General features: G+C 39.6%; 1 protein-coding gene across 1 annotated transcript in view; it reads left to right on the top strand.

The window, feature by feature from the left end:
- LOC134823189 (polyunsaturated fatty acid 5-lipoxygenase-like) overlaps window positions 1-15,222 on the top strand; it is a 1,185,970-nt gene that overhangs the window by 694,446 nt on the left and 476,302 nt on the right. The window lies entirely within an intron of this gene.

Raw genomic sequence — 15,222 nt, forward strand, 5'->3', positions numbered from 1 at the left:
TTTACAGCTTATATAAAATATGAGATTATAAATATAAAATACCGCAAATCCTGCTTGAGCAATATCATTGAATTTGAATACTTAGTCACCACATTCTACATGGCTCTATAAATTATTCATGGCCTTTAATCTAATAACAACAATATTACATTGTTACAGCCATCTCAACTTTCTCTTATACTCTTATATTATACTCTCTTTGAAGATGCTTTTCCTCAGAAAATAGTGCCTATTTAATATCCATAATTCATGGTTGGGTGGACAGACAAGTCGCGCCACTCATTTTATACTTTTATAGAACTAAAAGTAAACATAATTCCATACGACCGTACAATTCGATTAAATCTTCCAATATCATTACTGCAGCCTAAACAAATTCGTCAGTCACCTAATCCTTATCTGCTTAACTCCATATACCGTAGTATCGATACAGTTCAGACATAAAAAGAGGGAGTGGCACCCCACACCTAATCCTTCTCTGCCTAACTCCATATACCGTAGTATCGATACAGTTCAGACATAAAAAGAGGGAGTGGCACCCCACACCTAATCCTTCTCTGCCTAACTCCATATACCGTAGTATCGATACAGTTCAGACATAAAAAGAGGGAGTGGCACCCCACACCTAATCCTTCTCTGCCTAACTCCATATACCGTAGTATCGATACAGTTCAGACATAAAAAGAGGGAGTGGCACCCCACACCTAATCCTTCTCTGCCTAACTCCATATACCGTAGTATCGATACAGTTCAGACATAAAAAGAGGGAGTGGCACCCCACACCCACTTTTGTAGAGTGGCACCCCACACCCACTGTAACGGAGTGGCAATTGGCATGCCACACCCACTGTAACGGAGTGGCAATTGGCATGCTACACCCACTCTAATCGACAACTTTCAGAATCTCAATTTAAAATTTGTGTAAAATTCTAACACGAATTGCGTGAGTTAAAGAGTTGCGTGTGTGCAGCCAGTTACTTCTGGACCACCCTGTATTAAATGGCCAAAATAGCAACAGAAGTTAGAACAAGACAATTAGTATGACCACTTTCACTCACCTCAACTCTTAGTATCCAGGAATATTCAGCTGACACACACGAGAGACGAGAAAAGCTGGCAGAAAACAGGAGAAAAGTGAGAGGTAGTGGAACTGAGAGGAGGTGTAATCAAGCAGTTGGTCAAAACAACCACAGTGCGATCTGCGTCTTTTTAAACAATTCCTGCATCATAGCTCCAACTGGGAGTTATAAACAATCAGATAATGTCACTTTAATGAGCGTCACACGTTCTGTAATAGTGTTTCAGTACGCCAGGGAGAGGGATGCTCGTTTGTCTTATAATACCAGTTGTGTTTCTTAAAGGAAGTTACACACACACATCTTGTCTTAGTGCCGATAAGTTCCCTTATAAGTACAGGATAAGTTAATAGTTATCAGTGGTCAGTATTGTGGTATAATATCCATTTTCCTGCTGATTGCATGTACGGTAGGAGCATTTACCACTACTACACCGCTATTGTTTCACGTTACATGCAAATTATCACATGTATAATTTTACTTATTTTACTAAATTTCCGGAGTATTAACCACATATTTTCATAATACGTTCAGATCTTGTTAATTGACCAACTACACCACATGTGGATAATCTATTTGCTGCACGCTTACACATTAATGAAATTTGATAAAGGCAACACACAAACGATGAGGTAATCACTGTCTGAATACGAATTATTATCGTATAATGGTTTGATCTCAATGGTATTAAGATTTCATGTACTGATGAAGGTTGATGAATAGTATAACAATAGTTGGGGAGGACTACCTCCTAGTAGTAATAATAGAGGTTTACACCTTAGTTAACTTATATAATATCTGTCGGCTTCATTAAATAATACATGTATTCAAATTAATGGGGGTGGGATTCTAGCCACAGCCTTATTTCATGCCATGTTTAAGTAGCCGAAGAATCCAGGTCCAAGGACTCCAAGGAATCCAAGGTTGCAACTATGCATGCATATAATTCATCTGGTGGGTCAGCATGGTCTATTCTCATTAAGCTAACTGAATCAAGGCAGTAAGGTAGTACGTTTTCGTGAAAAGTCGGGGTGAGATGTGCCGAGAGCGGGAATTGAACCCACGACCTTCAAATTAAGTATTGTGACTATTTGATATCTTTTTGAGTCAAAGGCTGAGGCGAGGTTAAAAAGAGGAATGCTCGCCGACGCCTACATAAAGACTCTAAATATTTGTTAAATCATAATGTTTACTAAATCTAAGTGGTATTTTCAATACTTTCAGTAATTAGAATAACTGAAGTTCTCATCATCACAGCCCGCTAGTTTACTGCCTTTTAATATAGTAGATCGTTCAGATCAGACGGTTTTATACAAATATATTATTATATTAAAGTACTTATTTCATAATCTGATAATGTTATAATTTGAGCTTATTTGGTTATGAACAAGACGTGTTAACGAGTTTTTAAAATTAAAAATTCCACAGCAAAGTAGGATCCAGGTGGTGTAATATGTTGATTAAAATTATCATAATCTGGATCACCTAATATCATATTTTGAACGATACCTTGGCCTGTAATTAGTAAATAAGGTATCACGTGACTGCTATTCCAGATTGCCATTGTGTTCCGTTAGATGCACTCTACCATCCATAATTTATTAATAAAAAGATGTAAGCTAAATTATTGTGACAGCCTGCTTCACCGCAGACACAATCTCATCGCCAGAACAAAAGGGCACGTGTGTTATAAGTAGTCTAGAACTGCAATAGGAAAACTACACAATGTGTATTCCTCACAATATATCAGGGACAAAAGGATTTCGCGGCATGTACGAAATCGCGAAATTTCCCATTCTCCGCGACAAATATTATGTATAGTTTAACGTATAGCCTGTTAAATTTCGCGGTACCGCGATTTTTGGCCAAAATAATCGCGAAATCCTTTTGTCCATGCAATATATAGTACTATGCTAGCACATTTCTAGGATTATGTCAACAAACATCCTGTCCTTAATACAGCTGCTACACAACACCTATCCCCGCTGGCGTACTTCTAACTGGTTACAGCACGTGGCGTCGATAAAGTCGCTAAAAGTGGTTCAGATATTCTTCATTTAAATCTAACATTGGGAACGTTTGACTTAAATTTTGAGGAACATCAACAACAGAGTTTTGAAGAAAAAAAAAATTGATTTAAACTAAAAAGAAGAAGAATAATATGGTGGTATCATAAGAGAGAATAGTAGAATATATTTTATACTTTTCTAAGAGGTCTGTCACGTGACGGGAATTTCAGATGGAGTTAATTCCGACTGCATAGCAGTTGCACTGCTTCTTGCCACCGCTTCTTTCATTTCATTACAGTTCAGTGCAATTCGTAAGTGCAATGTTGATTGTTGATGCTCAAGAGCTAAATTTGTCTGAATTTGTCAAAACCACAACGTGAAATGAACTCTGCTAAAAATAGGTGCATGCTATTCTTGAAGCATGTCCGGGACCGGCTGTGGGAAATAATTTAGCAGGTAAGTTTAGAGATTTAAGTAATTGAACTGCTTCCGTTCGAGGGGGTCAGGGCTTATAAACAATTGAGATATACATTTTGCATCCGAATAACGTTTGCTTTCGAGTTTGCTTTATACAGATGTGCAAAATATGTACAGATAAATTATTTCACGTCCTGTAAATTCCTGTATTTAGGCAGTTGAGTAATGTTTGGTGAATTTGAATCTATTGATCGTAGGTCTTGGTAAATAGAAATATTACAAAATTATTTACTGGTTAATTTGGAAATTCGATCAAATACTTAGGCTAGACTTGAAACATTAGGTGAGAGGTGGGAACCAGATCTCCCTTCAACTCTCCTACATTCCAGATTCTATAAGTTAGCTACCTCAGATTTGCTATGTTTCTCCAACATCTCCATAGCAACCACCGAAGGACATTGGGAATGCTCTCTAGCATTGAAATTGACAGGGCATTGGGATAAGGTCATGTTGCGTGGTTACTAAGTCTGCGTTGACTGGTTACTAAGTCTGTGTTTACTGGTTACAAAGTTACTAAGTCTGTGTTGACTGGTTACTAAGTCTGTGTTGACTGGTTACTAAGTCTGTGTTGACTGGTTACTAAGTCTGTGTTGACCGGTTACAAAGTCTGTGTTTACTGGTTACAAAGTCTGTGTTGACTGGTTACTAAGTCTGTGTTTACTGGTTACTAAGTCTGTGTTGACTGGTTACTAAGTCTGTGTTGCCTGGTTACTGCAAATCTAACAGTGTGAAGCTTTCTGTCTGTTAAATAACAATATAATGTGACTACTTTTGGGTCCTGAGAGACCGATCTCATTTGGCACAAAACTGTTTAATTCTTTAATAGTACAGCAAGATCACGGTAAAGTTGATGATGGAGGGTTTGCCAGTTTGCCAGCCTCAGCATTTAAGTTCTGGATTTGACTATGTTATACTATGTGGCCTAACGTAACAAATCTGCAGCTCTGCAGTGATCTTATAGTATGATATTATGTTGTAATATTATGGTACAATATTATTATTAGGTAATGTGGAATATAATATCATATTAATACGCACTAAATTTTATACTGCTGCCCGACGCTTTTACTACACTGAATCCTATTGTTCTTATTGCATATTATGTTTCTGAATTGTAAATAAGTCACACTTTTATACCGTCATCTTATCAGTATGAAAAAAGGAGTATAGTTAGCAATAAGACGGGTCAGTTTCACTGATATAATTAATTTAGAAGCTTCTCTTTATTTCACTGTGTCCAAAACATCTAGTTTTTAGAAAAAAAGAATGTAATTTAAGTATGTGGAAGTTTAACTTCTATTCTCAGAGGTAATTTGATAAGTTTATCAGTCTAAAAACAAAGGAAGACTTCAATAAGTTTAGAGCAAGGTTTGATAAACAAAGGATATTATGTTAAAGTTAAAGAGAGGAGACAATGGAGTCCTCAACATGTATCGATATTATTTGTCACAGAATATTGTCCCATGTAACATGTCTGTAACTCTAGTATTTGTCACAGAATATTGTCTGTTACTTTGATAGTAAGTTAACAGCAGATCAGGAGAAAACATACTGATATTCACATAGAGTGTAGTGTTTGTAGGTTTAGAACTATTATATCTAGGTAACTATTCACTATTAATGTTCAAATGTTACAGCAGAATATTTAAATATAGAACGGGATCCCGTTCGTGAGCTTACTTTCTCCTTTAAGGATCTCTTTCTCTTTCAAGAGATTATAATATTTACATAAAACGGGATCTCCGATTATTTACTCTTCCTTATCTTATTATCCCTTTTGGACATTACTTTCTCTTTCAAGTATCTCTTTCTCTTCATGGCATCCTAGTAATACTATGGACAACTGATACCTTGATACCCACAACAACTGGCATCCTTGGTGCGTATAAATAAACTGCACAGCAGCAATGTGTTATTAGCTGTATAATTTACCGATGGTATTAGTGACTGTAGTGTTACACTGCGTGACAGGTGTGTTACACTTAGTGACTGTAGTGTTACACTGCGTGACAGGTGTGTTACACTGCGTGACAGGTGTGTTACACTGCGTGACAGGTGTGTTACACTTAGTGACTGTAGTGTTACACTTAGTGACAGTAGTGTTACACTTAGTGACAGTAGTGTTACACAGCGTGACAGGTGTGTTACACTGCGTGACAGGTGTGTTACACTGCGTGACTATAGTGTTACACTGCGTGACAGGTGTGTTACACTGCGTGACTATAGTGTTACACTGCGTGACAGGTGTGTTACACTGCGTGACAGGTGTGTTACACTGCGTGACAGGTGGGTTACACTTAGTGACTGTAGAGTTACACAGCGTGACTGTAGAGTTACACTGCGTGACAGGTGTGTTACACTGCGTGACAGGTGTGTTACACTTAGTGACTGTAGAGTTACACTGCGTGACAGGTGTATTACACTTAGTGACTGTAGAGTTACACTGCGTGACAGGTGTATTACACTTAGTGACTGTAGTGTTACACTTAGTGACTGTAGTGTTACACTGCGTGACAGGTGTATTACACTTAGTGACTGTAGTGTTACACTGCGTGACAGGTGTATAACACTTAGTGACTGTAGTGTTACACTTAGTGACTATAGTGTTACACTGCGTGACAGGTGTGTTACACTGCGTGACAGGTGTGTTACACTTAGTGACTGTAGTGTTACACTGCGTGACTGTAGAGTTACACAGCGTGACTGTAGAGTTACACTGCGTGACAGGTGTATAACACTTAGTGACTGTAGTGTTACACTTAGTGACTATAGTGTTACACTGCGTGACAGGTGTGTTACACTGCGTGACAGGTGTGTTACACTTAGTGACTTTAGAGTTACACTGCGTGACAGGTGTATTACACTTAGTGACTGTAGAGTTACACTGCGTGACAGGTGTATTACACTTAGTGACTGTAGTGTTACACTTAGTGACTGTAGTGTTACACTGCGTGACAGGTGTATTACACTTAGTGACAGGTGTGTTACACTTAGTGACTGTAGAGTTACACTGCGTGACAGGTGTATTACACTTAGTGACTGTAGAGTTACACTGCGTGACAGGTGTATTACACTTAGTGACTGTAGTGTTACACTTAGTGACTGTAGTGTTACACTGCGTGACAGGTGTATTACACTTAGTGACTGTAGTGTTACACTGCGTGACAGGTGTATAACACTTAGTGACTGTAGTGTTACACTTAGTGACTATAGTGTTACACTGCGTGACAGGTGTGTTACACTGCGTGACAGGTGTGTTACACTTAGTGACTGTAGTGTTACACTGATTGACTGTAGAGTTACACAGCGTGACTGTAGAGTTACACTGCGTGACAGGTGTGTTACACTGCGTGACAGGTGTGTTACACTTAGTGACTGTAGAGTTACACTGCGTGACAGGTGTATTACACTTAGTGACTGTAGAGTTACACTGCGTGACAGGTGTATTACACTTAGTGACTGTAGTGTTACACTTAGTGACTGTAGTGTTACACTGCGTGACAGGTGTATTACACTTAGTGACTGTAGTGTTACACTGCGTGACAGGTGTATTACACTTAGTGACTGTAGTGTTACACTTAGTGACTATAGTGTTACACTGCGTGACAGGTGTGTTACACTGCGTGACAGGTGTGTTACACTTAGTGACTGTAGTGTTACACTGCGTGACTGTAGTGTTACACTGCGTGACAGGTGTGTTACACTGCGTGACAGGTGTGTTACACTGCGTGACTGTAGTGTTACACAGCGTGACAGGTGTGTTACACTTAGTGACTGTAGTGTTACACTTAGTGACTGTAGTGTTACACTGCGTGACAGGTGTGTTACACTGCGTGACAGGTGTGTTACACTGCGTGACTGTAGTGTTACACTGCGTGACAGGTGTGTTACACTGCGTGACTGTAGTGTTACACAGCGTGACAGGTGTGTTACACTTAGTGACTGTAGTGTTACACAGCGTGACAGGTGTGTTACACTTAGTGACTGTAGTGTTACACTTAGTGACTGTAGTGTTACACTGCGTGACTGTAGTGTTACACTGCGTGACTGTAGTGTTACACTCAGTGACTGTAGTGTTACACTGCGTGACAGGTGTATTACACTTAGTGACTGTAGAGTTACACTGCGTGACAGGTGTGTTACACTGCGTGACAGGTGTGTTACACTGCGTGACTATAGTGTTACACTGCGTGACAGGTGTGTTACACTTAGTGACTGTAGTGTTACACTTAGTGACTGTAGTGTTACACTTAGTGACTGTAGTGTTACACTGCGTGACAGGTGTATTACACTTAGTGACTGTAGTGTTACACAGCGTGACAGGTGTGTTACACTGCGTGACAGGTGTGTTACACTTAGTGACTGTAGTGTTACACTTAGTGACTGTAGTGTTACACTTAGTGACTATAGTGTTACACTTAGTGACTGTAGTGTTACACTGCGTGACAGGTGTGTTACACAGCGTGACAGGTGTGTTACACTTAGTGACTGTAGTGTTACACTGCGTGACAGGTGTGTTACACTAAGTGACAGGTGTGTTACACTAAGTGACTGTAGTGTTACACTGCGTGACAGGTGTGTTACACAGCGTGACAGGTGTGTTACACTTAGTGACTGTAGTGTTACACTTAGTGACTATAGTGTTACACTTAGTGACTGTAGTGTTACACTGCGTGACAGGTGTGTTACACAGCGTGACAGGTGTGTTACACTGCGTGACTGTAGTGTTACACTGCGTGACAGGTGGGTTACACTTAGTGACTGTAGTGTTACACTGCGTGACAGGTGTGTTACACTGCGTGACAGGTGTGTTACACTGCGTGACAGGTGTGTTACACTTAGTGACTGTAGTGTTACACTTAGTGACTGTAGTGTTACACAGCGTGACAGGTGTGTTACACTTAGTGACTGTAGTGTTACACTTAGTGACTGTAGTGTTACACTTAGTGACTGTAGTGTTACACAGCGTGACAGGTGTGTTACACTGCGTGACTGTAGTGTTACACTGCGTGACAGGTGTGTTACACTTAGTGACTGTAGTGTTACACTGCGTGACAGGTGTGTTACACTGCGTGACAGGTGTATTACACTGCGTGACAGGTGTGTTACACTGCGTGACAGCAGTGTTACACTGCGTGACAGGTGTGTTACACTGCGTGACAGGTGTGTTACACTGCGTGACAGCAGTGTTACACTGCGTGACAGGTGTATTACACTGCGTGACAGGTGTGTTACACTGCGTGACAGCAGTGTTACACTGCGTGACAGGTGTATTACACTGCGTGACAGGTGTGTTACACTGCGTGACAGCAGTGTTACACTGCGTGACTGTAGTGTTACACTGCGTGACAGGTGTGTTACACTGCGTGACAGGTGTGTTACACTGCGTGACAGGTGTGTTACACTGCGTGACAGGTGTATTACACTTAGTGACAGGTGTGTTACACTGCGTGACAGGTGTGTTACACTGCGTGACAGGTGTGTAACACTGCGTGACAGGTGTATTACACTTAGTGACTGTAGTGTTACACTGCGTGACAGGTGTGTTACACTTAGTGACTGTAGTGTTACACTTAGTGACTGTAGTGTTACACTGCGTGACAGGTGTGTTACACTGCGTGACTATAGTGTTACACTGCGTGACAGGTGTGTTACACTGCGTGACAGGTGTGTTACACTGCGTGACAGGTGTGTTACACTTAGTGACTGTAGTGTTACACTTAGTGACTGTAGTGTTACACAGCGTGACAGGTGTGTTACACTTAGTCACTGTAGTGTTACACTTAGTGACTGTAGTGTTACACTTAGTGACTGTAGTGTTACACAGCGTGACAGGTGTGTTACACTGCGTGACTGTAGTGTTACACTGCGTGACAGGTGTGTTACACTTAGTGACTGTAGTGTTACACTGCGTGACAGGTGTGTTACACTGCGTGACAGGTGTATTACACTGCGTGACAGGTGTGTTACACTGCGTGACAGCAGTGTTACACTGCGTGACAGGTGTGTTACACTGCGTGACAGGTGTGTTACACTGCGTGACAGCAGTGTTACACTGCGTGACAGGTGTATTACACTGCGTGACAGGTGTGTTACACTGCGTGACAGCAGTGTTACACTGCGTGACAGGTGTATTACACTGCGTGACAGGTGTGTTACACTGCGTGACAGCAGTGTTACACTGCGTGACTGTAGTGTTACACTGCGTGACAGGTGTGTTACACTGCGTGACAGGTGTGTTACACTGCGTGACAGGTGTGTTACACTGCGTGACAGGTGTATTACACTTAGTTACAGGTGTGTTACACTGCGTGACAGGTGTGTTACACTGCGTGACAGGTGTGTTACACTGCGTGACAGGTGTATTACACTTAGTGACTGTAGTGTTACACTGCGTGACAGGTGTGTTACACTTAGTGACTGTAGTGTTACACTTAGTGACTGTAGTGTTACACTGCGTGACAGGTGTGTTACACTGCGTGACTATAGTGTTACACTGCGTGACAGGTGTGTTACACTGCGTGACAGGTGTGTTACACTGCGTGACAGGTGTGTTTGGATTAAGTAACGTTTGTAATATCCCCGTGTAACGTGTGTTGTACTGGTTTCATCAACATGGATAATATCAACATGTACCCTGTACAGTATCATGATTACTGTGTTATTGGTCTACAGCTCAAATATCATTATGATAATATTATTATAACCATTTGTAATTATTGTAAGACCGTACGGCGTACGTGTCCCACGTATGTCAAAACTAAATACAAGTGTACAAGATATAATGTATAATGTATAGTGTACAAGATATCATAATGCATATAGAAATTCCATACATTAGCTGTGTGTATCAGTGAGAAGTAGACACAGGTAAATTGGCAAATTGGACTGTTGTTCACGGAATTTAATTGCTGTGGAATTTGGCAGAGAGACAAAAGTTGAAGCACGTAATTCGTACATCATGTACCAATGTAGCACGGCATATTATACTCTCAATACATAACATTAACAACCCTCAATTTGTAGTTGCATTCCATACTTCATCTTCTACGATATTTCTATGATATTACGATAATTCTATGATCCTACAGTTGTTATTTTGTTAATCTTTAAAGGATTCCCAATTGTTAATATTCGTCAACAACACAGACAGAACTACGCTGTACAGGTAAATAATTCTGACCCAATCCTCAATGGCTCCTGAAAAATATCCCGCAGACGCAGACGACTTTACCGCGACGACGCAGAGATCACCAGCATACAACACAATTCCTGACACGCCCAGATGCGTTATTCATGTCATTCTGATATTACAGAGAAACTATGTTGACTATTTAAATATAATCCTATAATAATAACTGCATACCACAGCTATACAAGAAGTCATCTGACCGTGCTATTTATGATAACCATCTTTAGAACATGTTTTCTTTATTAACGAATTATATTCCGAATTATCGGGCGTCTTCAATCTCGTGTAGCTCAATATAATAGTAGAGCTATAAAAGTTGAGGCACCGTTCAATTGTGTTATTGTTAAAGTAAGAGAGGCCTCCTTAAAATGAAGGAGATGGAACGAGCCACGAGGAGGCGATCATTTGTTCGATGTTCTTGTATGTTGAGGTATAATGATTAATGATGCGGAATAAACGGGGAATGGGACCGTTTGATACGCTCTTTAGCCACAGTCCATATTATATACTAGTCATTTATTTACATGGTCTACAATCTAAAATATAATATAATTATATACAGTAGTCAATATTATATTATAATGATAATACTATTCTTCTCATAAATTACTTGTGTATAACAGTATTAAGAGAAGTAACTTATCTTTTTAAAACGAGCTACAATCTCTATTGTCCAAATAAAACAGGCGCCCTACAATCTGTTTAAATTATTTAATTCGTGTCAACAACAATAGTTTTAAAATCAAAGTGACGGAAAGTGTTGAGGTTTGTCTGCTTGTCTAGTTGTCTATGTCCGGTGTTGAGACCTGGTTTCAATGTTTTAGGAATTAGTTATGGACAATTCCCACATCAAAGTTGTGTAATGAACTTTATCAGATGCGACTTTAGAACAATGCGTTGTTTAAAACAAAATAAACTTTGAGTTTGCTATACATGGTTGAAGTGAAATCTTGTTTTATTTCTCAATAAAGGGGAATTTGGGAATCTAGCTAGGCAAAGTCGGGGTACAGTCAGCGCACAGTTGGGGCACAGTTGAGTCTGTGCCCCAAGGTACCCCAGGTCACCTTTTTGCCTAGTTAGATTACCAAGTGGCTGAATAAAGTTCCATTTCTGATTCCTGACTTCAGTAAAAGTGTACCGTGACACCGTCCCAGCAAGAAGTCTGAACATGCAGTTTGAACATGCAGTCTGAACATGCAGTCTGAACGTGCAGTCTGAACATGCAGTCTGAACATGCAGTCTGAACATGCAGTCTGAAAATGCAGTCTGAACATTAAATCTGAACATGCAGTCTGAACATGCAGTCTGAACATGCAGTCTGAACATGCAGTCTGAACATGCAGTATGAACATGCAGTCTGAACATGCAGTCTGAACATGCAGTCTGAACATGCAGTCTGAACATGCAGTCTGAACATGCAGTCTGAACATGCAGTATCTCAGTTAGACGGGATGATGTTATTAGCTGCATTATACACACTCCCGGAAGTGTGTACAACTATTATATTGTAATGTTTACTAATATAACAAACCTCATTAATACGCCCTGACGAGTACACTTTTACACATTATTACTACATTTTTAAATATTGTACACGCTTTTGCAATGTATACACGTGTATTCTGTGTAAGCTTATTACTGGTATCCTAGCAACTATATAATAACTTTTCAACAAATAGCATGTGTTGGCAGATACACAGCTGTTCCTTTTAACTGAGATGTAACAAGATTCTTACTTTTCTTTTAGATATACAAGACTGATAACGATACAATCTGTTTCCTGAAATGTTAAAACTTACTGTTTAGAAAACAACCCACATTTTCTCTTCTCAACATCCGTATTGCACTCTAGATCAGTGCACTGGTGGAAATGAACTTGTATCTATTATATAATCAGTGGATATTATGTGGATTGTCGTTCTCAGAGCTATGGAAAGGGCTGGATAGCTAGCAAAGCGTTAAGACTGATGTTAAGATGTCAGAGCTAAGGTATCTGGCATAGTTCCAACAATCCCAAGAATTCAAAACACACTGTGGTCTGCAGTGTGTGGTATGAAGGTGTACTGCACACATCTTATTGTGTATAATACCGGATGTACGCGAGCCGTTAAGTCTAGTATTCAATATGTATAAGTCACGTGACCATTATAAGAGAGGTCTCTGAGACATATAATGGTATCTGCAGTATGTTCTGACTAGTCATGTGACCCTGGATTGTAACGAACACAATGGTAGAGATAGCACACAATGCTGCGTACTCCTCGCTGCACTACAAGATATTGTAGCTAGCTATTGAAGTTAAATAATACAGACTGATTGGTTAGCAGTTCTACGGAAGAGGGGGCTTCTGAAAGAGTTAAAGGTGATTGGTAATACTGCCAGCTGATTGGTTACTTAAAGGTTGTAATACTGCCAGCTGATTGGTTACTTAAAGGTTGTAATACTGCCAGCTGATTGGTTACTTAAAGGTTGTAATACTGCCAGCTGATTGGTTACTTAAAGGTTGTAATACTGCCAGCTGATTGGTTACTTAAAGGTTGTAATACTGCCAGCTGATTGGTTACTTAAAGGTTGTAATACTGCCAGCTGATTGGTTACTTAAAGGTTGTAATACTGCCAGCTGATTGGTTACTTAAAGGTTGTAATACTGCCAGCTGATTGGTTACTTAAAGGTTGTAATACTGCCAGCTGATTGGTTACTTAAAGGTTGTAATACTGTCAGCTGATTGGTTACTTAAAGGTTGTAATACTGCCAGCTGATTGGTTACTTAAAGGTTGTAATACTGCCAGCTGATTGGTTACTTAAAGGTTGTAATACTGCCAGCTGATTGGTTACTTAAAGGTTGTAATACTGCCAGCTGATTGGTTACTTAAAGGTTGTAATACTGCCAGCTGATTGGTTACTTAAAGGTTGTAATACTGCCAGCTGATTGGTTACTTAAAGGTTGTAATACTGCCAGCTGATTGGTGATAAACAATGTAGTGTTTTCTCTGAGAAGGGCACCCACTTGAACCCCCAGAGCAGACCAGGTGTGTAGGAGCAGTAGACATAGTTATGTATTGTAGTCTGTCCAGTCTGCCGGGTTGAGGAGGTATGTAGAATATAATAAGAGAAAGAGCCGGTGTTAGTCCCAGTTTAGGTCTGATTGTCTGATTGTCCCAGGGATTACCAGGTACTATGTAATAGGGAACTATGTACTAGAATACGGGACTAGAGATGATCAGTATTTACTGGTAGTAGTTAGACTATCCTGCATTCCCCGTTATTATGGAGACTAGAATAGGAACTGGTTCCCAATGTCATGGTTTATACATGCTAACTAATACCAACACTGTTTACAGTCAGCCTCACAGAATGCTAACAATGTTGCTGTTAACCAGCCACACCTCCCCAATCTCACCTTAACATCAGAGTTGGGACTATGTTATTGTATTGAAATATGTTATTGTACTGTGTTTATCATATTTTTATTGTTCCATTTGTGTATATTACATTGGACAAACAGAGCTGACTTTAACCAGAGACATGAGCTAATAAACGAGTACAGAGCTACATAACATTTACAGCACATGAGACAGTATAACACGTGAGACACTGAGGCAGGATACCACGTGAGCTTGAGACAGGATAGTATCAAGCATGCATAAAATATGATAGAATGCATAAAATATCACGAGATCATATCCCGGATTTGTCTAGGAAATATTTACTGGTTGTTTTGTTCCCCAGAAAAGTGCTGAACAGAGAAGCAGGATCACTGTTCTGGGAAACAAAACAGCAACTAATCATTATTTCCTAAATCTAAACAAATCCGGGATATGGATGTGTAAATATTTGGAGTGGTTGACATATTGTTTTAAATAGATTCAAGAAATATTACACGTCTTGATGTTTACACAGTTTTAGTTATTCCACAACTAAAGGTCCCAGTTCCCACTGGTACAGGAGGGGGAATATAGAGTTTCATTGTTATGTTGTAAGATACCATTGTAGAATAACACTTTCACAGTTACAGATTTAATTATGGATATATTATGCGCAGTACGTACACATAAAACTGCACTTATAAATATGCAGTGGCACGTGAGCAAGTCGCTGCATAACATTGTTATATTGATCCATGTTATGCATTTAAAATACCAACCCTTCCTGCTCCGTGACATTCGACATATTTATACTTTATTCAAGCCATATTATGTCACATTATTACCTGACTAGCTTTAAACAGTGAAGCTCATCAAAATATAATGCTGGTTGAATTATACGTGTAAAGTTATATCCGTGATATGGTGTAAATATTTATATAAATATTTGTGTAGCCGTGTAGATGATACAGCTGGGTTGTTCGGACCACTTTGAAGAGAATGTGTAGACACTGGAAAACAATGATACTCGCATATTTGACGAAATGAAATTTAAAATAAAATAGCATCGCATAGTACTTTACACCAAAATTTCTACATATTC

Source organism: Bolinopsis microptera, chromosome 11 (genome assembly GCF_026151205.1).
Source record: "Bolinopsis microptera isolate Bmic1 chromosome 11, MBARI_Bmic_1.0, whole genome shotgun sequence".
NCBI classification, from domain to species: domain Eukaryota; kingdom Metazoa; phylum Ctenophora; class Tentaculata; order Lobata; family Bolinopsidae; genus Bolinopsis; species Bolinopsis microptera.